At 45.3% G+C, this 24377-nt stretch overlaps 1 protein-coding gene across 1 annotated transcript in view; it reads right to left on the reverse strand.

Moving 5' to 3' along the window:
* The window catches only part of GSE1 (Gse1 coiled-coil protein), an 804746-nt gene that overhangs the window by 105271 nt on the left and 675098 nt on the right, over positions 1-24377 (reverse strand).

A 24377-nucleotide genomic window follows, 5' to 3' on the forward strand; every position in this document is an offset into this window, starting at 1 on the left:
AGAGCTGGTTTTCACCTATGCCTCCCAGAGATTCTAACTAACCACCCAGCTGGCAAGCCTGAGATTGATGATACTCGCTGTCACTATACTCGGTCCAAGGAGCGCTTTATAACACCCAAGGAAATTAGTAATCTGGGAGCACGGCCTCCAAGTTTAACAGTGGGAATTGCTCTCCTGCAGCCTGTGTGCTTGCTAACGAGGTTCTGTACTTGACTCCTAATTTCCTGCCTGCTCTGTAGACTCCAACCTCTGCATCTTGCATGGCTCAAGCCTATCCCTGTTTCTCTCCAGCCATGGCCTGCCTCCCTTCCCTCTTCTCCTCCTCAGGTGCCCCCGACCAGCTGTCAGGCACGGCCAAGAAGGTTTCTTTTTCTCATTTCCTCCCTGCTACTTCCCATAACCACCCATTTCCTTCCCAACGTGTCACCTTCTGTTTTTTGCAAGGAAAACTGGCAAGGGAAAAAGAGAGGTGGGGGGGGAATGGGTTAATGGGAAAATGAGACACAGGCACTGAGGTATGTCGTCATGTTTGCATGCTGCTGTGAGCCTGTATGGAGGTATTTCCGAAAAGCTGTGGGTTAAGGGAAGCTTGTCTTGAAATGTATTCACATGATACCAGGATCTCTCTCCCAGAAATAATACCAGCAGAATGAACCAGCATAACCTTGCAAAAGGGTAACCTCAATGTAACCTTGCAAGCTTTCAATGTGTATTGTTTATTTTCTACACCCAGAATACAATTCCTTTCCTCTCTGTGGGCCTAAGTTTCCTCAGAGGTGGATTAGATGATGCCTAAAGCCCTACCAGTTCTAAATCCTAAATTCCATTCTGGCTCTAATCTCCCCAGGCCCATTAAAAGAAAAAAGACCTAATCCAGCCTCACCAAAAACCACCCCCCATCTCTCTCTTTAGAAGCTTTTCATGAGGCTAGTGGCCTAGTGGAAAGAACACTGGGGAGTTAAGAGGCCCGAATTTTAGCCCTGGCCCTGCTGCTATTATTACCCTGAGCAAATAATTTCTGGGTTTCTGCTCTTCATTTCCTCATCTATAAAATAAGGAGCTTAATACTACAAGATCTGATGTTCTCAGCTCTAACATCCCTTCCAAGCCTTGACATCCTATGTTCTAAGGTCCCCTCCAGCTATGATGTTTCCTCCAGGATCACAGATTTTCTACAGAGAGGAACAGGAGAAGCCATCTAAGTCCACCTCCATCCCCTTGGTCTATAGATAAGGAAACAGGCCCAAGAAAGTGAAATGATTTGCCCCAGGTTACACAGGTGCCATCTGGCTCTGAAATCATATGGCATTTATGCCTCCATACACTGCCAATAAAATGACCAGGAGCAGTGATAGAGGGAAAAAAACGAGGGGCTACTAAAGAGCCTGTCCTTAACTTGTTCGGGGGCTAGGGATAGAGGCAGAGGAGGGCAGCTATGTAAGAGGTGAGGAAAAGGAAGGGATATGCCAGGACGGAGACAACCAGAATCGAGATGAGTAGTTGCTGCACAGGGAATTGTTGGGACTGGGCCAATAAGGAAAATTAAGGCTAGCTAGTTGGCAAAATGCATATAGATAAGTGTGCTCGACCTGGAGCCAGGAAGACCTACCCTGTGTCCAAATCTAGCTTCAGATACTATGTGATCCTGGGCAAGTCATTTAGCTTCTATCTGACTCTGCTTCCTCATCTGTAAAACTGGGATAAAAATAGCAGCCACCTGCCAGGATTTAGGGGGAGAGGGGGACAGCTAAGTGGCACAGTGGAGAGGAAAGCAGGCTGGCCCTCGAGTTAGGAAGATCTGTGTTCAAATGTGACTCACTGTGTGATCCTGGGCAAGTCAGTTCACCCTGTTTACCTGACTTTCGTCATCCGTCAAATAAGCTAGAAAAGGAAATGGCAAACCACTAATACCTTCTTTAAGAAAACTCCAAATGGGGGGCAGCTAGGTGACTCAGTAAATAAAGCACGGACCCTGAAGTCAGGAGTACCTGAGTGCAAATCCAGCCTCAGACCAAATACTTGACTTACTAGCTGTGTGACCTTGGGCAAGTCACTTAACCCCAATTGCCTTTAAAAAAGAGAGAGAGAAAACCCCAAATGGAATCGTGAAGAGTCAGACAAGACTGAAAAACTACGAACGATGGCAGATTGTATATATCTCTATGAAGAATAAAGTCTTGGGCTTGGAATTAGAAAAACCTGAGATCAAATTCTGCCTCCTGCTTTCTACTTAGGTGTGTGCTAACCCAGGGCAAGATGCAACCTGTTATAAAGATGACCCCAGACTCAGTTCTGGGTATCTCAAAGACTTTTCATTAAAGAGGGTTGAAGTGCTTCCTTTTGATTCTTATGAGAAGCTGGCACACCTCCTTGGAAGAGGAGAAATTCGAAAGTAAAGAAGCCAGAGCAAGCTTTATAGTTAGTAACTGCCTAACTCCTCCTTTCTGGATCAGGATTGGTCCTAATCCTTCTGGGGTTACAATCTTCCTTATATGCCCCCCCCCACATACACAATGTGCCTAGAATTGTATTGTCACTCCCTACCCCTGGACGAAGAAGTTAGCCCATCTGTGCTGATTTCTTATCTACTTATGTGGAAACTTAACTCTTTCATTTCTCACAATTCTTCCTTGTGCTTGGTTTTACCTATGAAAATGGGGCTATCCTCCTCTTCATCTCTTATCTTCCTTCCTCTAAACCAGGCCTGGTGAAGGGGCAGGAGAGAAGAGGAAGAATCAGTCTCTGGAGGTTAACAGCCACCCAAAAGGGCCTGCCGAGTTTCAGAATTCTCATTTCCCCAGCTAAGCCCTGACGTTTTTCAAGGCTTCTACAAGACGATAAAGACCACTCACCTATCTACATAGATCTCATGGAGATTTCAATTCCACCAGCACTTTATTAAGAGAGGCCTTTCAGGATCTCATCAATTGCTGGTGCCTTCCTCTCCCCAAATTACTTTGCATTTGTTTATAGTCTAGTGGTGGGGAACCTTCGACCTCGAGGCCACACGAGGCCCTCTAGGTCCCCAAGTGCAGCCCTTTGACTTTGACCCTTCATAAAAGGATTTGTTCTGTAAAACTTGGACTCAGTCAAAAGGCCACACCCAAGGACCTAGAAGGCCACAGGTTCTCCACCTCTGGTTTATACAAATCTTATATTTACTTCCCTGTGTATCAGTGTGGAACCCACAATTTCCTAGTGAACAAGGGTTGTTTTCCAGTGGTAAGCACAGGCTAAAGCAGAGGGACAGGTATGCAGTAGGAATTCAAGAACTGCTTGCAGAATCAAAGAAGGAAGACTAAATTAAGTGGGTGATGAATAAATCTGGGATAATAAAACTTGCAAAAGGCCCTCAAAAGTGACCTCCTAGCCTGAGGGCATAAGGCAGTTTCCTAAGAGACAAGGAAGCCATCAATTTCCCACCCAAACTCCCCGACACACCCCAAAGGAATTACAATACTTGTCAAATTCTCCAGTAGGTCTGACCTCGGAGAATAATGGCGTAAACCTTATCATCAGCCTTGGGAAGACCTCTTTCCAGGTCTGGGAAAGTAGCCCCAGGGGTAATGAGGTGAAAGGATCGGTCTAAGCCAAACCTCAGCTCTTCAATTCAAATCAATACAATACAAACAATATTCATTCAGGAGCACAGATTGCGAGCCCGGATAGGATTTCAAAATCCTAGATTAACTCTTTCTTTTTCCAGGAGTCAGAAGGTGAGGCTCAAGGGGGGGTGAGGAATTTGCCCAAGGTTCTGCCAGAAAGTAGATTATCAAAGCTGAGATCTGAATACTCATCTCCACTCCTTCAAAGCTTGGCTAAATCCCACCTACAGCAAGAATCTTTTCCCAATCTTCCTGAATCTAGATGCTTTCCTTCAGGAGCTACCCTCAAATTATTCTGTGTGTATTGTTTGGACAGGTGGTTTGCTCTGTAGTCTTCCTGGTTAGTCTGTAAACCCCTTGAGGGCAGGGACTGGTTTTTGTCTTTGTAACCTCAACGTTCAGCACACATTAGTAGGCAATTAATAAATGTTAGTTGACTGTTAGGAGGCAGCTAGGTGGTTCAGTGGAGAGAGTCAGGAAGTCTGAGTTCAAATCTGACCTCAGATACTTACTTAGCTGTGTGAGCCTGGGCAAGTCACTTAACCTCTATTTGCCTTTATTGAAAGCTGACTCAGTGACCCATTGTTCTCAGACCATCTTGTCAATCAATGTCCCCCAGTCCTCAATTATTTGTCACCTAGCCAAGTCACCCCCTACCTGTATGTACCTGGAAATTGTCATGTACTTGCTACCTTGGGAAGGAACTCAGATGCAAGGGCTCAATCACCTTTGCTGACACTGACCTATCAAAATTATTTTTCTCTAAAAGTTACCAATACAAGTTGGCCCTACCTTGGAGCCATCTTTGATTTCCAGTAAATAGCCCCTCTACAGGTGGCTACCTTGATGTACTTACTCTAATAAACTCCTTTTAATTCTCTTTGTCCAAAGTTTTGCCTCATTAATCAGGGTAAAAGCCCAAACAAAAGAATTTTCCTTTCAACACCTTTAATCCACTGAAGAAGGAAATGGCAAACCTCTTCAGTATTTTTGCCAAGAAAACCCCAATAGACAGTGTGGTCCACTGGGTCAGGGACAGTCAGACATGACTGGTTCAAAGACAACAAGCTGACTGTTAGATGACTGAAACCAGCTCCTCTGATGCCAGATTGAGTGGAGGGAAGTCCCTACTTCCACATTTGCCCAGATAATCCCCCTCCCTCATCTCTGCCTGTAGACCCTTCAGGATCAGGTAAAAAAAATGCAACCAACTTCATACAGCCTTCTCCAATCTCATCATCTCAAAATAATGTCTCCAAACTGTTTCCCTATGGCACTTCCCATTTACACCTCTCATATGTACAGGTAGCATGGACTGCCTTGTATTATCTATCATTCATTGACTGATTTATCTTCTCAAGGACACTGTATACTCCTGGAGGTCACACACCATACCTCATATTCTTAGATACTAAATATGACACTTACTGGCTGTGTCACTTGGATAGGTCATTTAACCTAATCTTTTTTCCTCTCATTTAGAACTTTATTTCCCCAACCAGACCTCCCCTAACATTGCTTGATCACACATTTAGAGTGGGAAGGGACCTCATAACTCATTTACTCTCACCACTGCATTTTACAGATGAGGAAACTGAGGCCCAGGGCTATTAAGTGACTTGCTTACACTTTAAAACTCTGAACCTCAGTTTTCTTTTCTGCATGATGAGATTTCATAATGCTTGCAACTCCCTACCCAGCAGAGTTATCGTGGGCAAAATGTGTGGTAATGCTTAAATAATTTTTTAACAAATATGAGTATAGCCAGCTCACAGTGCCTAGAAGAGTGCTAAGCATACAGTAGGTGCCTAAAAACAGTTGCTAAATTCAATATGGCCTAGTGGAAAGAGCACCACAGTAAACTAGATTCTACTGCTGGTTTTACCAGTCAAGTGTTAATTTGGGAAAGAAACATTCCTTCCCACCTCACATACCTCCCTCCTCCCCCCCTTCCCTCTCTCCAGGATTCGACTTCCTTGTTGGAAAAAATAATAATAAATAATCGGGGTTGTAGCAAATTGGCAAAAATGGTGAAAGGTACAAATAGTCAATGCAGTAGTAGACAGGGTAGAAGACAGGCATACTAATATACTAATGAACTGGTCTTCCAGGTTTCCCTGGAATTATGCAAAAAGGCCCTAATATGTGACCCAGAGATCCCAAGGGGGTCAGCCACAGAAATCGAGGTCCTACAAAATATTCCTGGCAGCACTTTTGATGGTCGCAAAAAAAAAAAAGAAAAAAGACGCAGACATCCCTCGATTATGGAATGTGGGACAAAATGTTGTCTATGAGGGTAATGATATTACACCCTAAGAAAAGAGGAGTGAAAACGTCCTAGAACTACAGAAAGGCTGGTATGAACTGATACAGAAGAAAACTAACAGAACTAGGAGAGTTCTATATAAATGACTATAATAATGTGAAGGAAAACAAAACCTCAAAGTAGGCAAAACGAGATATCTTGCTTCCCAAGAACAGAGACACCCACCTGTCTACTCAAGAGAGAGGTAGAGGTAGGTTCCGGCTGTATAAGCTTTCAAACTGGGGCTGTAAGGGTTTGGATGACCTGTTTTTCCCTTGTTATCAGAGAGAGTTCAATGGTGATGATTGGGGTGGGGGAGAAGGATGAAGAGAAATGTCTGGCATGTAAAACAGAGGGCATGGGGGGGGGAGCGGGGAAGAACTGGGATGATCTCTGAGGTCCTATACAACTCTGAGATTCTATAAATGAATGAACGAATGAATGAAGAGAAATACATAAAGGGGCTTTGGTAGAGGAACAACTCATCTCTCCCTGTGCCCTCTTCTCAGAAAGAAGGAAGTTTGTTCTGGTATCCAGGGAGCTGAGGAAGGCTGCTTTCAGGGCAGGCTTGGATCCTGACCCTCAAACCCCATCACTACCCCCAAGTCCCCTCTGGAGGAGGGCTTCCCCCCACCCAAGGCTCATTAGGCTGCTTTCTAGAAGCCAAGGTCACTGTCATATACCCAGACACCCCCCTCTCCCCCCTGAAAGGGTTAAGCCCTATAAAATTCCCTTTGACGAGGTTACATCAGTTTGCCTCTTAACCCTAGGCTGCTCCAACACTTCCTCTCCTTTCAGGGCCTCTGTTTTCAATCTGTACCCAGCATACAGCTGCACTCCTTTACAATCAGTTAACAGCTGTTTTGCATAGATTTTCAATTCTAATTGCCTCGCATTGTAAGAGCAGCAGAGTCCTGGTGAATGGGGAAGCCAGCTCTGGTGAAAAGCATGCGAGGTGAATGCATAAGGAAGCCAATGCAAGTGGGGCTGGATACGGTTTTTTTAGAAGAAAAGAATGCCCCTGCCCACCTCCCCTCTCCCTTCAGCCCTCCCCCCACCCCCTGTCTGTCTCCTTTAAAAGGGGCTGTTTCTCCAATCAAGGCTGTGAAAGCTGGTGGAGTTTCCATCACCTTAAGGAGAGGTGACCTGCCTGTCTCCCCCATCTGGGAGGAGAAAGGAAAAAAGCCTGGCTCCTCCGAACCATGCTCATCTGCTGTGAATGCTGGTAAAGGTGTTGCTGTAAGGCCACTAGCGAGCACAAAACTTCTCACAGAAGGCTGCCTCTCTCTCTCTCTCTCTCCTCAGGCCATCTCCTTCTCTTCCTCCATCTCCCCCTCTAATGTCTCTCCCTCGACTCTCTAGTATCCAGATACAGGAAGCTAATTGGACAATAAAGTACAGTACCGTGGTAGTATGCTCTGGGGAGACAGCTGGTATTCATAAAAGAGAAATATTTGCATTTTAAAACTTTAAACTCTATATGCTTCTAGCTGGGCTAGGAGGAAAAAAAAAGCAGGAGGTGGGGGAGGCCTGGTCTCTTTGGGGGAGGGCTGTTTTGAAGCATTTGGAACGACCTGGGCTCAAATCCTGGGTCTAGCTGTTTCCTACCTGTGTGACCTTGATAAGCAAATCACTGGAGGCCTCACTTTGCTCATCTGTAAAGTGATGGGGTTGAACTGGATGATGGCTCTCTTTCTCCCAGGGCCCTCCCAACTCTAAACCCTAAACACAACATGGTAGAGATGCTGGATTTCAAAGCCTGACCCTTCCAAAGCCTGCTGCTTCCTAGCTGTGGAAACCAGGGCATGTCTCAGTCTCTGTGAACCTCAGTTTCCTTCTCTGTTTGGCCTAGACAATCTCTATGGTCTCTTCTAACTGTAAAATGCTACAATCTGTTAAAAAAAAACCTGTATCAAAACAATTTCATAAAGAAGGAGTGATATTAACCAGTGCTGGGGCCTGTGGTCTTTGGAACTGGGCTACAGCCATGCCTGTTCTCTGGGCTGACAATTATCCTGAAACAATACCCCTTCTGGATGCCAGGATACAGACTGTCCCCAGGCAGTGTGCCTGTTGAGTAAAACACACACACACATACACACACACACACACACACACACACACACACAGAGCCCATGCATACCCATGAGGCTTAAAAATATCTTAGGATGCATGGCCTAGTGAAAAGAGGGTCTGGATTCAAATCTGCCTATATCACTACATCTGTATCAAGTCATTTTAAGTCCAGACTCTGGGCAAGTCACCTAACTCCTCCTGGGTCTGTTTCCACACCCATAAAAGTCAAGGGGTTGGAAAATTAATTCTAAATGGTCCCTGTGGTCCTTCCAGCTCAAAACTGATCATCACATGTCATAGAAAGCCAAAAAGACCTTGTCCAAAGTCACACAAGTGAGGCCGGGAAGGGTTGAGGCCTGAACACAAACCCTCTTAAATCTGAAGTCCAGAGAGCTTTCTCTATTATTCCAACATGCTTGGCTGTTTCTGTCCTTCCTTTCCCTGCTTCTCTGACTTCTTCCTTCCCCTTATGGGGTCCCTGAGGTCAGTAGAAATAAAGAGTTTTTAACTAAACCCTCCTTAACTGTAGAGGTTCCTCTTTTGGGGGGCCCTGGCCTCTAAAACATGTTTCCCCATTCCTCAGAGAAGCTGCCTGAAAGTTATGGGTGTTGGGGAAGAGATTGATAAAGGAAACGTGCCAACTTTTCATCCTCCCACATGGCTATGCCAAAATTTGTCCATTTTGGAGACATCTGGCCAAATGACCATCCTGCTTTTGGACCACAATGCCAAATGGGCCTCTATTCATGAATGGTCTTATGTTAACAAGGTTGAATCCTTGAAAGTCAGGGCTAGAAGGGAGCTCAGGGGGGTCCTTTCATTTTACAAACGAAGACGTGGAGGCCCAAGGTTATAAACCAAGATGGTGATAGCTGGGGGAAATAGGACATATAGTGGTACTGAGGACAGGATCACAGCATTCGGGGTTAAGAAAGCCCTTAAAGGTCTTCTCATCTAGCTGCTTCATTTTAAGATAAGGAAAATGAGGCTGCAGAGCAGATAACTGAGTGACTTGCTCAAGGGTCAAAGAGGCCTTGCTTGGCAGCAGAAGAGGAAAACTGAGGTCCAGAAGGGTCGTGATACTCTTGTTCATACACTCTGATCTGGAATGTGAGGTGGGATTGGCGTCATTGATCTTTGAGTCTGACACTTTCTGCTTGGGGCTACAATGGTACTATGTAGCCACAGAATATCCCTTCCTAGCTGGCCAGAGGGACTGCCGACCCTACTGTGCGAAGGCCAGTGAAAGTGTAGGGGCAGTATTCTTGAGCAAGAAGCCCCAGCTGTACCATGTTACTGACCAGAGGAGAGGCAGCCCCCAGGGAGATGAGACTCACCCTTCCCAGGAGATTTCACAATCCGCTCCAGGGCAGTTAACTAAAGTCCTACAGATTTCCAGAAGAGAAAATGAAGCTAGCAACTTGGGGCTGAGGGGGTTGGGTGGGTAGGAGGAAGAGAAAGAAGATTTTGGCTCTAAAGGCAAGGGCCTAAGTTTTAACCGTCTATTGTCATGCCAGCATACAGTCCCTGGCAACTTCTCCTGGAGCCTGGGCTTCAAATCGGAGATGTATCGACTGTTGAATTAATCCCTCATCTGGAAAATGGGAATAATTCTTGTAACACTTACTTGACTACATGGTATAGTGCACTGAGTGCTGGATCTGGAGTCAGGATGACATCTTCCTGAGTTCAAATCTGGCCTCAGACACTTACTAGCTGAGTAACCCTGGACAAGTCACTTAACCCGGCTTACCTCAGTTTCCTCATCTGTCAAATGAGTTGAAGATGGAAATGGCAAACCCCTCTAATATCTCTGCCAAGAAAACCCCAAATGGGGTCACAAAGAGTCAGACACAACTAAAAAGAGACTGAATGACAACTGTGAGGTTAGTGCTTTGTAAACTTTAAAACATTCTATAGAGGTGGGTTGCCACTACTTCTTCACTGTAAAATGTAGGGGCTGGACCATGTTAGGTACATCCCATTTCTAAATCTTACAATCTTAAAATAGCAGTATTTACATAGATGTATCACTTTAAGGGTTGAAGAATGCTTTTACACGTTATTTTATTTGATCCTCGAAACAACTCTGTGAGGCAGTTGGGAACCCTCCTATTTTTATTCTCAACTCCCTTGATGCCTGATATGATCCAATTGAACCACTTTCCTCGCTATACCTCAGTGGCCCCATCTGGGATGCAGGAAGTGGGACCAAGGGCTTTAGAAACCCTCTCATGTCTTCCCAGGGCAGATGTAGTAGCTCAGACACAAGGGACCTGTCCATAATAACTCCAGCTTTCAACTATTTTTCAAAGAAGAATGAGAATTTCCCCGCTACGATTAAAGAAATCGCCTTGATTGTTTCTCTAGAAAGGGAATATGAGGGTTTGCGTATTACCCAGAGTAAAGGGGCAAAGCTGCCCTATCACCAGGTTAATGAATTACCCTCTAGATGAGAGGTTCTTAAATGCGGATACATGGAACAAAGAACCCATGGACAGATTTCAGGAGATCGGTAAACTTAGGTAGGACAAAAAGAATTCACATTCATATTCCACTAACCTCTGTTTTCCTTTGTGATCCTGTGTATTTTATTTTATGCATTTAAAACCATTCTCCTGAGAAGGGGTCTACGCATAAGCTCCGTCAGACTGCCCAAAGGGTCCATGGAAAGGTTAAGAACCCTTGTGCTAGACTACCAATTAGTAACTGATGTTTAGAGTTTGCAGAGCCCTACAATAAATGCCAAGAGAAGATCTGAAAAAGAGAATGAGTAGATGAGCGATTAGCCTCCCCAAAGGTACCATTCATCACCATCATTTTGTCACTTGGGCACAAAACAAAACTCTCCTCCCACTACTGAAAAAGTTGTTAGAAAGGAGTAACTTGACCATTCACTATGCAGTGACAGGGCCCCCCAAATCAGAGTCCAGAGACCTGGCCACAGTCTTAGCTCTGCTAACTAGCTGTACTGTGTAATCTTAGCAAAACTGTCTCCCTCAGTCTCAGGTTTCCTTATCATAGTAGCTCATATTTCCATAGCAATTTGTTGAATTCCAACCAAGGGAGTCCCATTAGGTTTGCTATACTCCCATCTTACAAACGGGGAAACAGAGGCTCAGATGGGCAGTGACTTTTCCAAGTTCACACTATGTTGGAACATAGGTCTCCAAATGCTCTTTAAATTATACTATGGAAAATGAGGTGGTGAGCACAGATAACCTCCAAAGTTCCTTCTCTTTCTGTGATTCTTGGGTTCTATCCCCAGAAGACATCTTGAATTGGAACCCTAAGCCTCTCACCGTCCTGGGCCTGACTTCTACTGACATCTTTTTACTTATTCCCTAAGAAATCCATCTGAAATACCAATTAAGATATGCTTTGAACAGTGTTCATTCCTAATATCGAGGTACATATGTAAGACTAATTGAACAATAAAGAATTCATTCAGTCAGCATGAGGTTAGGAAGCTTGTCATTTGGTGGAGTGGGTAGGGGGCGGAGTGGCAAGAAGGCTTATACTCCAAAATGTTCTTGTCTTGAAAAAAGTCTCCAAAACTGTAGGGCAATCTAACTTGTTGAAATGAGCCTTGATCTTGCAGTTCAAGGCCCTGAGTTCAAATTCTGCCTTTCTTACTACTGCCTAACGCTATTGAGCAACTAGGTGGCACAGCGGGTAAGTGCCAGGCCTGGAGTCAGGATGACATCTTCCTGAGCTCAAATCTGGCCTCAGACATTTACTAGCTGTGTGACCCTGGGAAAGTCATTTACCCCTGCTTGCCTCAGTTTCCTCATCTGTCAAATGAACTGGAGAAGGAAATGACAAACCACTCCAGGATCTTTGCCAAGAAAACCCCAAATGGGATTATAAAGAGTTGAAAACGATCAGAAACGACCAAATAACAACAACAATCTCTTGACTTAAAAAATCCAGGGCTCTATCTACCAAATCACTGTGGCTTCTTGATCTGTACCTTCTTAAATTTTTCCCCTTTGGGGAAATTAGTCTAGACCTATGATTTTGGTTTGGAGCATTCCCACTGTGGAAACTCCCTCCACGGATGCAGATTGGCCCAATCCTCTACAATTTATGGTCAGAGAGTTGCCAGGAACAGGGACAGTTCATTGACTTGCTTACTACAAGTCCTGTAGTAGATAGCAGAGGCAGGTCATGATTCAGATAGTCCTGCCTCCAAGGCCAATCCACTACCCTCTATGCCCTCTGAGCTTTCTTTGCCAATGCCTTTCCTCAAATGGGTCAAATAGAATTGAATGCTGTATCCCAGACAAGGTCTGACTACAGCAAAAGGCAATGGGTCTATCAGCTACCTGGAATGAAGGAGTTATGAGAATTATTAGTTATTTTCCTCCACTTCCTAAAGTCAGCAGAGTTGGCTCTCCACATGTGACCCACAGCTCCTTACAAAGGCGGCCAAGTGCCTTCTGCGGAGGGGCCATCATTAAAACAGTCTTCCAGCTTCTGCTAGAGTGGGCTTTGAGAGAGGCTGAGTGCTGAACAGCTTGAGGTCACAGCACCTGAAATGCACACACCTGTCCCCGGAGCAGAGGGAAGGCTGTGTGCCCCGGTGCTGGGCTGGAAGGACGCCAGATGCTCACACTTCTCCAGAGCTGCTGGAGCTGCCAAGCAGTCAGGCGCTGAGTGACGCTAGAAGTCTAGATTCCCAAATGATGCCTGGTCTGACCCAAAGTGGGGGTTTCCCTTGGCAATGTGGGTCAGAGACAACTGGATCATTGTCCTACATCAGGGTCCTAGGGTGCAGAGGCCAAGTGTGAAGGAAGAAGATTGGACGCTTCCATTATGATATTCAAGACACCCAGGCAAACTCGGACTTTCTGTGTCTGAAAGCCATTTCAATTACAGAATCTAGAAGGCTCTAATTGACTCTCAGTCAAGAAATCCCATTTAGAAAGATGAGCCAATACTCCAGAAGTAAAATGGGACTGCTTTCTGATGTGGTCACTCTTCTGGTCCACTGGGTATTTCAACATGCCCCTTCCAGACCAGTGTCTAATTCAGTGGCTACACAATTCAGAAAAGGCCTTAGAGAGCTATAAGCCTCATGGATAACCATACCCAGACTACCTACAGCTCCAGCTTCAGACCTCTGCTATCAGAAGCTGTGTCCAGAGACACATTTTGTAGAACTGCCATCAAGGGCAAATGACCTTATTGAGAAGAAAGCACCAAACCTGCAAGAGGTAGGGTTAATTACTAGAGACAGGATGTCCATTAACCAGGTTGTCTGGGGCTCAAGCTTAAACTCCTGAAAGCATCAGGCAATCTTTCCTTTCTGTATCTGACTGTCGTTCACCACTATTTACCTCTTTATAATGCCCTGAAAGTTCTTAAGAGTATTTATTATACATTTTTTCATTATTCAGTTCATAGGATCTTGGAATGATTGCAGGATAACTCCAGGAGGTAGCTGGGTGGTGCAGTGGACAGAGTGCTGGATCCAATCAGGAAAACTGAATTCACAGCCAGACTCAGACACTTACCACGTGACCCTGGACAAATCAATTAACCATTTTGAGCCTCGATTTCCTCTTCTGTTAAAAGGGGAAGACATCTCTACCTCTCAGAGTTGTAACGATAAATGAGATAATATTCGTAAAAGTGCTTTGCAAACCTTAAAAGCACTATATAAATGATAGTTATTATCATTTTATTATGTTCTAGCTGGAAGGGGCCTAACCACATCCACCACGACCTAGTCATTTGTCTGTTTACCAGTTGAACAAGGGATTAGAACACCCTGCATTCCAAACTCAAGAGGCCTGCTCTTGGCTCAGCCACTGAACAGCTGAATAACTAGGAAAATCCCTTCACTTCAATCTAACAAGCATTTATTAAACACCCACTGTGTGCAGAGCACTGTGCTGAGAGCTGGGAAAGAGACAAAGCTTATGGAAGGTGTGTCCTCTCTGAGCTGGTAATCTAAGCAGGAATATCTCTCACAGAAAAAACGATGATAGTAAATAAATTATTATTGCATTAGCAAGAATATTCTATGTGATGTCCAAGGGAATGTGAATTCTGCTTGGGAGGAGGATCAGAGACAGCGGTGTTTGAAATGAGCTTTAAAGAACTGAGAGGAGGAATTCAGGTGATGGCCAGCTCACAGCCTGACCAAAGGCATACACACACACACACACACACACACACACACACACACGTAAACCAAGCATTGTGATACTCATCATGAGCCGTGATTCTCTGACAAGTCTCCACTGACCACCCCAACACACAGGGAACTCTCCCTCTAAATCCTAGAGACTTTACTGTCCTGCACATGTGAAGAGTGGGACCACAGATTTAGAGTTAGAGGGGATCTGAGAAGCCACCTAGTCCGCATTTTGCACATGAGTAAACTAAGGTCCAGAGAAAGGGTCATCCCTGAAGCAAAGGCCAGAGCTGGAATTTAAGTGCTGGTCTCTTTGATCCAAATGTACAAGTTTTTTCTCCATTCTTCATCGGTTCTCTCTCTCTGGAGGTGTTGGTTATCTGTATCTGGTCAGCCTCTGTTTAGGTTCTGAGCTCCTTGCAGAGGAAGTCGGGGTGAGGGGTATGTATAACAGTGTGTCTTGGACACCTCATGGCCTCTTGAACTAGTAGAAACACACTCACATTTGCTGACTCTCACTGGGTCCAGTGTCCTAGCAAAATCACAGGCTGCCTTTATGTAAAAGGTGTAAAGAGAAGGAAAACCCTGGTAAGTGAAACAGACACATGTACGTGTACCTGGTACATGTACCAGCCAAACTCAACTGGGGCTCACAAACACAAACTGGAAGAGAGAATCTAGTCCAAATGCCTCTTTATTATAAATAAAGACAATGAGAGGGGCAGTGGGGTAGGGACTTCTCCAAAGTCATATAAGTCAAAATACGTCACCCAGACGGGACCAGGACCCAGATCCTCTGAGCACAACTGCCTCTGGGAGGGAAAAAGCCAAATTCTGACTTTGAACCAGTCAACCACTTCTAACATGCTTCGAAGAGTCACCCAGGGCTGGTAGTGCCACACTGCCCAGGAGAAGGGCATAAAGGGCGTGGCTTTTGTTTCTGACCAACAAAAGCTGGAAAAGAAGGCTATAATGTTCAGAAACCACAAAAATAAGTGAAATGCAGAGACTTCAGGGGCAACTAGGTGGTGCAGTGGATAGAGTACCAGCCCTGGAATCAGGAAGACCTGAGTTCAAATCCAACCTCAGATGCTTGACACTTACAAGCTGTGTGACCCTGGGCAAGTCACTTAACTCCATTGCCTAGCCAAAAAAACCCCAAAAACAAAAACACAAGACTTCATTTTTACCAGCATCCTTAGCAGCTATCAAGTTTCACCCATGACCATGTCTGGCAACAGAAAGTTAAAAGGTATCGTGAGGACATGAATCCTACCACCAAGTGTATTTTCTTTTTTCCATGCTAAGAACAAACAATTCTGGAATACACATGTGTACCACCAGCCATAGTGGCACACACACCTGTAATCCCTGCCACCAAGAGGCTGAGGCTGGCAGAAATAAGCCAATCAGGTATGGGCACTAGGCCTTGCACTAATGAAGTTAGTCCCTGGGAGCCGAGGCCCATCAAAGTAGCTCAGGTCCAAAACAGAACAGTCCAAAGAATTTCTGTGATGCTCCACAGTGGGACTGAGCCCGAGGTGACCCCTGCACGTCCAGTCTGCACAGGACAGGGAGACCCGGGTTCAGAAATAATAGTAATGCACTGAACAGCTTCAAATTAGCTTAATAAAGTGGTGAAGAGCAGAGCTATTAGACATACACACCCAGGCACATTGCCCACAATACTCCCAAGGGCAGTTGAACCAGATGAAAATGTAATGGGGAAATATTTAACAAAAGAAATAAAAATACAATAAAACACAAATAACGTTAATAGGTGGTTTTCTAAGTCGTTATGCAAATGGTTCAGTGGCCCCATTTCTATCTGAGTTTGGTACCACTAGTGTGGAAGACCCGAGCTCAAATACTTCTTCTGATCTAGACAGATCAGACAGATTGAGAGATCTATAGAAAGACAGATTAGATAGACAAACTGGAGATGTACATATTCGTACATATATATGAGATACATGTGTGTGTGTATACATACATACATATATATGTATGTATGTATTTTATTAATTGTTTTAGTCCTGTCTGACTCCCTGACTTTATTTTGGGGTTTTCTTGGAAAAGATACTAGAATGGTTTGCCATTTCCTTCTCCAACTCATCTGACAAATGAGGAAACTGAGGCAAATATGCTTAAGTGACTTTCTAAGGTCACACAGCTAGTAAGTGTCTGGGGTCACATTTGAACTCAGGACTTCTTCCTGACCCCAGGCCTGGCACTCTATCCACTGTGCCACCTAGCTATGTGTACATGAATGTGAGTATACACACATATACACATGTTACCTGTTTGAGGCCATGGGTCAGGCAATCAGTAAACAAGCCTGATCTGCCCCCTTTACCTTCACCTTCTGGTTTCCCTGGCTTCCTGCCTCAATAAAGCAATTATTACATGACTCCATCCCAGACACTGGGCTAAACAACAGAGATTCAAAGAAAGACAAAGGAAGGCCCCGTCCTCAAGGAGCTTCCATTCTTTCTTTTCCCTTTTTTCTGGGTGAGGCAATTGGGGTTAAGTGACTTGCTCAGGGTCACACAGCTAGCAAGTGTCATATGTCTGAGGCTGGATTTGAACTTAGATCCTCCTGACTCCAAGGCCGGAGCTCCATCCACTGCGCTACCTAGCTGCCCCAAGGAGCTTCCATTCAAAAGTGGGCAAAAACATGCAAATAAGTAGATACTTACAAGGCACAGACAGAATGGAGAGAACACTCTGAAAGGGGAAGGGATGAGAAAATGCCCCATGCAGAAGGTGAAACTTGATCTGAGTCTAAAAGGAAGCCAAGGGCTGGAGGTGAGGAAGGCAGAAAGTTCTAGGCAGGGGAGACTGTCGGTACACAAGCCCAGGGGATGGGTGATGGAGTGTCCCATTGGAGCCAAGTGGCCTTAGAGGATCTGTTTCCTCCTGTGTATAACAGGGTAAACTAGATATGAGAAGGATGTCCCTCCCAGCTCTAGGCTTCCTCGTAGGTCACCAGTGACTCCCCAAAATGCTTACCTTCAGGAAGTCTCACATATCTCCTGCACCACCTCCATTTGTTTTTTCTAGAGCTTAAGGCATTTTTTTAAAAAAGAGGTAACTGGAGTATTTTGAGCCGAGTCACTGATAAAAGCAAAATAAAACAATCTGTGGGCTGGTTTGTTTTGGTGCTCTTTGTTTTTAAATATAGCTGACATCCCTCTGAGATCATCTAAAAACAAAAATGTGCCTCATTCTACCAGCATGGGAACTACAAGATAATGTATAACTTAGGCCAACTTACCTAAAGGCCACGTAGCTTGAGATTCTCAAGAATTCTTCCTTTGATAGCAACTAGAGATCTCAGCATGGTATGCTAGGGTCAGAGCCACAAAGGATTATAGATTTAGGGCTGTTAAGGAACCTTAGAGGCCATCAAATCCAGCCCTCTCCTTCTACACAGAAGGGAAACTGAGGCTGAGATGTTATAGTGACTGACCCAGAATCTCACAGCTAGCGTGGAAGGCAAGCTTTGAGCTGCAACACTCTATCCACTGCACCATCTAGAAAGAAGCTATGACCAGTTCTTAGAACTCTTTCCCTTTTCTTTCAGAATGAGCTTGACATGCTCCTATTTGGACTAGAAATCAGAAGCTAAAAACTCACACCCTTTCAGCAGCTAAATGGCGCAGTGGATAGAGCACCAGCCCTGGATTCAGGAGGACCTGAGTTCAAATCTAATCTCAGACACATAACACTTACTAGCTGTGTGACCCTGGGCAAGTCACTTAACCCCACTGCCTAGCCAAAAGACAAAAAAACCTCACACCCTTTCTCTCCTACCCCTTTACTCTGTTATCCCTAGGATCCTAAGATTGAACCCTGGAAAGGACCTAAGAAAGACATCATTTTATTTCACCTTCATTTTACAAAGGAAGAAACTGAGGCTGGAAGATGTTGTGACGTATCGGTTTATGGTTTAGAGCAAGGGACATTCCAACTCATGAGGTCTATTCTTGGCTCAACCACTAAATTATTGAATGACCCTGGGAAAGTCCCCACGCTGCTCAATTCCCCCAATGGTGACAATATTGTTAGTAACACAAATTGATATATTTAAGACTTGGCCCCATCAAATATCACATGATTTGGAGTGGCGGACTAGGGAGAGGTCCTACAGAGAGGGTGGGCATCTCTCTACCTTGTTGTAATAAGTGCTGTGGGAACTAGATGCTTGTGAGACATTTCGGGACTTTCCAAAAGGAGATGCCCTACAAAGCAAAATCTATCTCAGACAACCGCAGGTCTCAGTCAAAAGGGACCTCACAGGTTCATCTGCTCTAACCTCCTGCTTTCAGGGAGCTGTTACTTTACCAATGAGCCCACAAAGGCCCAGGGAGATTAGACATCTTGTGTAGGGTCACACAACTCAAGGCGGAGGAAGGAATCACAGCCCTGGTCTCTTTTTTCCTGGTCATATTCTTGGCTATTCAGCCAATGGGCCTGTGCACTAGGTTAGTGTGCCTCTCCCATTCAGAGATGGCTAACATTTATATGGCACCTACTATGTGCCGGGAACTTTACAATTTATCATCTCATTTGATCCTCACAACAACCCTGGGGAGCAGGCACTATTATTATCTCCATTTTAAAGATGAGGAAACTGAGGGGAACAGAGGTCAAGTGACTTGCCCTGGCTCACACAGCTATAAAGTGTCTAGGGCTGGATTTGAACTCGGGTCTTGCTTACTCTAGTACCTGCAGTCTATCCACAGTGCCACATAAAATCTCAAAGAATCTCAGAACACAGAATGTCAAAACTGGGAGAGATCCATCTGTCCAAACCCCTCATTTTACAGATGAGGAAACTGAGGTCCATTAAGCAAAACGGTCTTGCCCAGTTACAGCCTTGTATAGCACCCATGCCTTCTGACTCCCTCTTTAAGTCTCTTAATATTTTAAAACATTATCTCTCATGAGGGCTCACCCATGACATAAAAAATATCTTCCTGTTTTACTCTATTTTGCCAGAAAGCTCCAGGTGATACAACTAGAAATTAAATTCAGAGAATCTGCTCTCCTATGGATGTGGAAAAAGAGTTCCCAGAGTGTGCACCTTATCAATTACTCAACAAGTATTTATTAAACACCTACTGTGTACCAGGCACACTGCTAGGCCTGGAGAGACAAGTGAAAAAATGAAAAAATCTCATTCCCCATGAGCTTCATTTAACTTAAATTTTCTTTCCTGGATAGCAGAGGTGTGATCAGTGTGCCTCCTCCAAAAGTGTCACTTGTGATTATGAGATGATCTAATTCACAGTACCCAAGGGGGAAAAAACAACAACAAACTAATTAAAGGGGTGGTAGTTAGGATAAAGGGAAAAAGGCTGGGGTGGGGGGTGGGGGCCCAGCCAGTCTATCTCACTGAAGGCAGCGGTGGAAGCCAGAGAGCTGCCAGGCTCTTAGTTAGGAACAGCTCACAGAGCTCTCCAAGCCAGCCACGACTGCCCCATTAGACTGTTCAGTTCTCATAGGCACCTTCATCGATCACAGGGCCACGGATCACTGATCTGGCAAACGACAACAAACGGCCTCACCAGCTCATTCTGAGATTGCAGGGAGCCCAAGAGAAGGGCTGGCACCGTATGCCAATCCTGAGCGTGCACTGTTCAGATCCTGGTGCATCCCCTAAGCATTCACCTGCATTCCTTTCCTCAGCTCTCCAACAGCTCAGGTTCTGGAAATCAAAATACCCACCCCGGGGAGCCAGAACCACAGAAGCTATCAGAGTCAGCACATCCCCAGTGTGCTTAGACAGACCTGCCTAGCCCGGGGGAATCCAAAGAGTGGCAATCCCTAGGGCTGCTTTAAAATCTAGCTTCCTTCCAAGCTCAGCTCAAGGACTATCTTCTAAATGAGATCTTTCCTGACCTCCCCTCCCTTCCACTGAGTCTTCCCCCATTCTCCACAATGCTGTCCCAGGAGCGCGTTGTATCTAGTTTGCATCTGGAGTCAGAGCTAGGAAGTCCTGGGTTCAAATCCTACTTTTTGTTATTTTTAAAAATACACGCATACTTATTGCCTGGCATGACGTCTGGCACCTAGTAAGCTCATCTAACGAGTTTAGTAACTGATAACTGATTAGCTAGTTGATTTCCCCAAAGCACTCCCCACCCCCCTCCCCATAACCCCCTTCTCTGTCCTCCTACCCTGGACTGTGTGCCACTGAGCTTGGATTCCTAAAAAGTATTTGTTGGAATTTATAATGCTGGATCAGACGCCTTACAAATCAGAGGGAGTTTGCATTTTAGTGAAGAGGATTAAGTATACCTGTTCGGCAGTTTTGAATCCTGGTGTTTTCTTAAGCACATTGTAAATTACACCTGGCAATTTCCAGAAGATCAAAGTTGGGCTTTTAATCTAGACCCCTTGTAGGCTGACCACAAAGGAGCGGGAGGCCGAACAGCTTGGAACAACCCAAATGAAAACTGATTCCCTTGGATGGGAGACTCCAGGAGGCTGTGTAGACAAGTTTCCACCTCTCCCAGTCCCTGTCCCATCTGCCCTCAGGAACTGAGAGTGCCTCACATACCCTTAGGGCACATTCCTATCACAGGATGCAGTCCATAGGAGGCACAGAGAAAAAACTCCCACCTGGAGCTCTGGATTCCTACAGCAGAAGCGCATCAAGGGAAGACTCACTTCTGGAAATTCAACAGAATATTTATTTAGGGCTAGTGCGCACAAAGCAGGAATAATTATCATAGCTAGCATTTATATAGAGCCTACCATGCACCAGGCACCTTATAAATATTATCTCTTGTTATGCTCTTAACCACCCTGGGAGGTAGGTGCTATCCCCACTTTGCAGATGAGGAGACAAAAGTCAAGTGACTTTCCCAGGGTCACACAGCTATTCATTGTTTGGGGCTGGATTTGAACTCACGTCTTCCTGACTCTTGGCCCAGTGCTCTATTTACCGAACCACCTAGCTACCTAACCAAAAACCAGAAGACATCATGGTGAAAGGGTACAAAAAGTACTGGGTTAGGAATCAAGACCTGGATTCCAATCTTGACTTCAATATTTAGCACTATTCAGCCAGACAGTGGTGGCCTAGAGGTGGCTGATACCACCATATTTTCAGTGTGTGCATTTATATCTTACTAATCACAAATGCTACAAATCAGGGCTTGAATTGTTTTTTAATTGTCTAGACATAAGAAAATGACAGAAAAAATGCTAATAGTATAGATTAAAGTTAAAAATGTGTGTGCATGTTATTTTTCCCTGAGCTGGTTGTTAAACATTTACCAGCACATACATGTACAAAGGTATTCCCCCCCCCCAGCTGACTGGTAAGGCCCTTGGGCCTTGAGGAAGTCACCCCCCCCAGTAAAGTCTTAATTTTCTCATCTGTAAAATGAGGGAGACTGATCTCTAAAGATACCTTATTGTTCTAAATCCTACTAACTCCTGAGCTTTGTCTGATACCCAGTGTCCCTAAGGTCCTTGACATGTGCCACAGTCCACTGAGAGAGAACCAACATAGAGAACAGAAAACAACCCCTGAATTGAAAAAATTTCTTGCCCAGGAATGCCTAGTTCGGGGCCCATTTTGCTATTTCAGACAAACACCTGCCCAAAGATGGGGTCTCTCCTTCACAGGTGTCTGCACAGAGCAGGTGCCTCAGCCCAAGCTCACTTCAGAGTTTTGCAGCAGCTGAGGGTGCTACAGTGTCTTCGGGACTGCCTTCCTTATAGCCTTCAAGGCAGCAGCCAGAGACCAAAGGTCTCCTATTTTTTTGGTGCCACCCACCCACACAGAGTAGAGCAAATAAACAAGCAGTAGCCAGGGGATGAGAAATATAGACAACACATGAAGTCCCAGAGCCAGGCAATACTTTTCAAAAGGTTTTCCTTAAACTGAAAGCCAAAGAAATGTATCAAAGGCCTCTCTTAAGGCAGATAGAAGCGTTTTTGGGTTTTGGGAACCAAGGACATTCCCACACCTGGTAAATCTGGGGACCTCAGTATTTCCCAGCCTCCTTGATCTACCCTCCATCTCTCTGGCACTTTGCATAGTTCTAGGAGGCTTGGGTTCTTGGGTTCCAACATGAACTCTCAGCTGTGTCTTTCATAGGTCTGAATGGGGAATAACAGCCTGAAAAAGAACTCCATCTGAGTTTCTTAAGATGCAAACACTAGAAGACTCTAGAAAAACAGAACAAACCAGAAATCTCTTGTGGAGGGTAGAGGTAGGTTTCAATAAAAAAAAAAAACAGGAAAGAAATTGTGTACAGAATAATAATAATAACAACAGACTTTGAAAGGTTTACAAAGCACTTTCCCCTTGCCATAACCCTGTAAGGTAGATCATTCAGGTATGATCAACTTCATTTTAGAGATAAGGAGACAGGGGCAGCAAGGTGGTGCAGTGGATAGAACACCAGTCCTGCAGTCAGGAGGACCTGAGTTCAAATCCGACCTCAGACCAAACACTTGACACTTATTATCTGCGTGACCCTGGGCAAGTCATTTAACCTCAATTGCCTTTAAAAAAAAAAGATAAGGAGAGTGAGACTCAGGAGAGAAGTGACATATTTGTAAGTTGTTCTGGTCCTGGGGTTTGTAACCCTTCTGGATTACGGCTCCCTTGGGCAGTGTGGCGAAGCCTTTGGATTCTCTCTCAGAATAACCTTTTTAAATGCGCAAAATAAAATACAGATAACAAATTAAATCAATTATATTGAAATAAAGATGTCTCCCCCCCCAAATCATCACAGTTTATGGACCCTCTGAAATGTGGGGTCTATAGACTTCAAGGTAAGAATCCCCTTATCTAATTCAACCCTCCTCATTTTAAAGGTAAGGAAACTGAGGCATATGCCCCACAAAGCTAAATTGGCTTGCCCCAAAATCCCATAGCTAGTAGACAGCATGGTCAAGACAGCTCCAGAAGACTAACATTTTTTCTCTACCACACCACACTGGTAGAAATTTCTATGGCCTACCCAAGCAGTTCAGCCCTGTAGAGATCATTTGGACTGTTTTATAAATGTTAAACCGAGACTCATGGAACAGAAAAGACTTAAGCCCACACAGCTATTAATGGCAAAGCTGGGGTTCAAAGCCAGTCCCACCCCAAGGAGCTCCCTAAATAATCCTAGCACATCACTGGATTTGAGCTTTAGAAAGGGCTTCAGAGCAAAGCCAATCCAACACCCTTATCTGCCAGATGAGGAGCCTGGGGCCCCAGGAGCTTCCCTGACCTTAGGGTGGCTGGTGCTGGTTTGCAGCAGGACTAGGTTGCTGGAATCCCAGTCTGGTTTAAGGAGGTAGCAGATAAGGGCTTCCCATGTCATTCACCCCCTGTGTTCTTCTGTGGGCTCACTGTGGGATTAATTTCGTTTGAAATTGTTCCCCATTGTCTGAGCCCCACAGAAGCTCTGTGTGAACATATTAGTAGGTTGCCAGAAAGAGAGTGGTTGCTGGGAGTAGGAAGGCAGCCTCCCCTCCCCACTCCGCCCCCCCAGCTAACCAGGGCCTTCCCTCCCTCCTTCCAGGACTGTTTCTCTTCCCCTGGCTCCCACCCCCCACCTTCTCCCCTGCAGTCACACCTGGGGCTTGCTGAGATAGGAAATAAATCACCCTCAGCAGTAAGAGCAGATGGAAAAGCTAACTGGGGCCTCTGAGACTGAGGACTACCCACCGCCCCCCTTCTGAAACCCTGAACCCCCACTGGAGGGAAGCCTGGCTCCTCTGATGACCCCTCCCTCTGCCGCCACCACCATGGCTCCTCGTCCCCCCTGCCCCCAAGCTGCCACCTCCATGCTCTGGCTTGTAGGCGAAAGGAAACCTGGGCCCCTTAATGCTCCCCTCCCTCCCCATGTTTTTTTGCCCCCTCCCTTTTTATGTTAAGAAGTCAAATTTGCCATTCTGATGCATTAAGCAAGCTGGGTAATGGATGGCTAATGTATGGCGTGCCCGTTAGGGGAGAGAAAAATGCAGGCCCGGCCCAAACCCCAGCTCCCGGGCAGGCTTCCAGCCTCTGCTTCCGACCCCTCCATGGCCCCCTCCCCCAACTCCCTCCCCACAGATAAGAAGAGCAGCCGCAAGCTCGGTCATCACAGCGCCATTGTTCTCAGCAAAAGGAAAAACTGGCCCAGCAGATGGCAGGTATAACAAAGCAGCTTGCTGTGGCCAAACCAATTATTTATCTAATTATGATTTACCACTTAACCACATGATCTTTCTGCAGAGTTGTGGG

This window comes from Phascolarctos cinereus, unplaced genomic scaffold (assembly GCF_003287225.1).
Source record: "Phascolarctos cinereus isolate Bilbo 61053 unplaced genomic scaffold, phaCin_HiC Scaffold_2;HRSCAF=192, whole genome shotgun sequence".
In the NCBI taxonomy this organism is placed as follows: Eukaryota; Metazoa; Chordata; class Mammalia; order Diprotodontia; family Phascolarctidae; genus Phascolarctos; species Phascolarctos cinereus.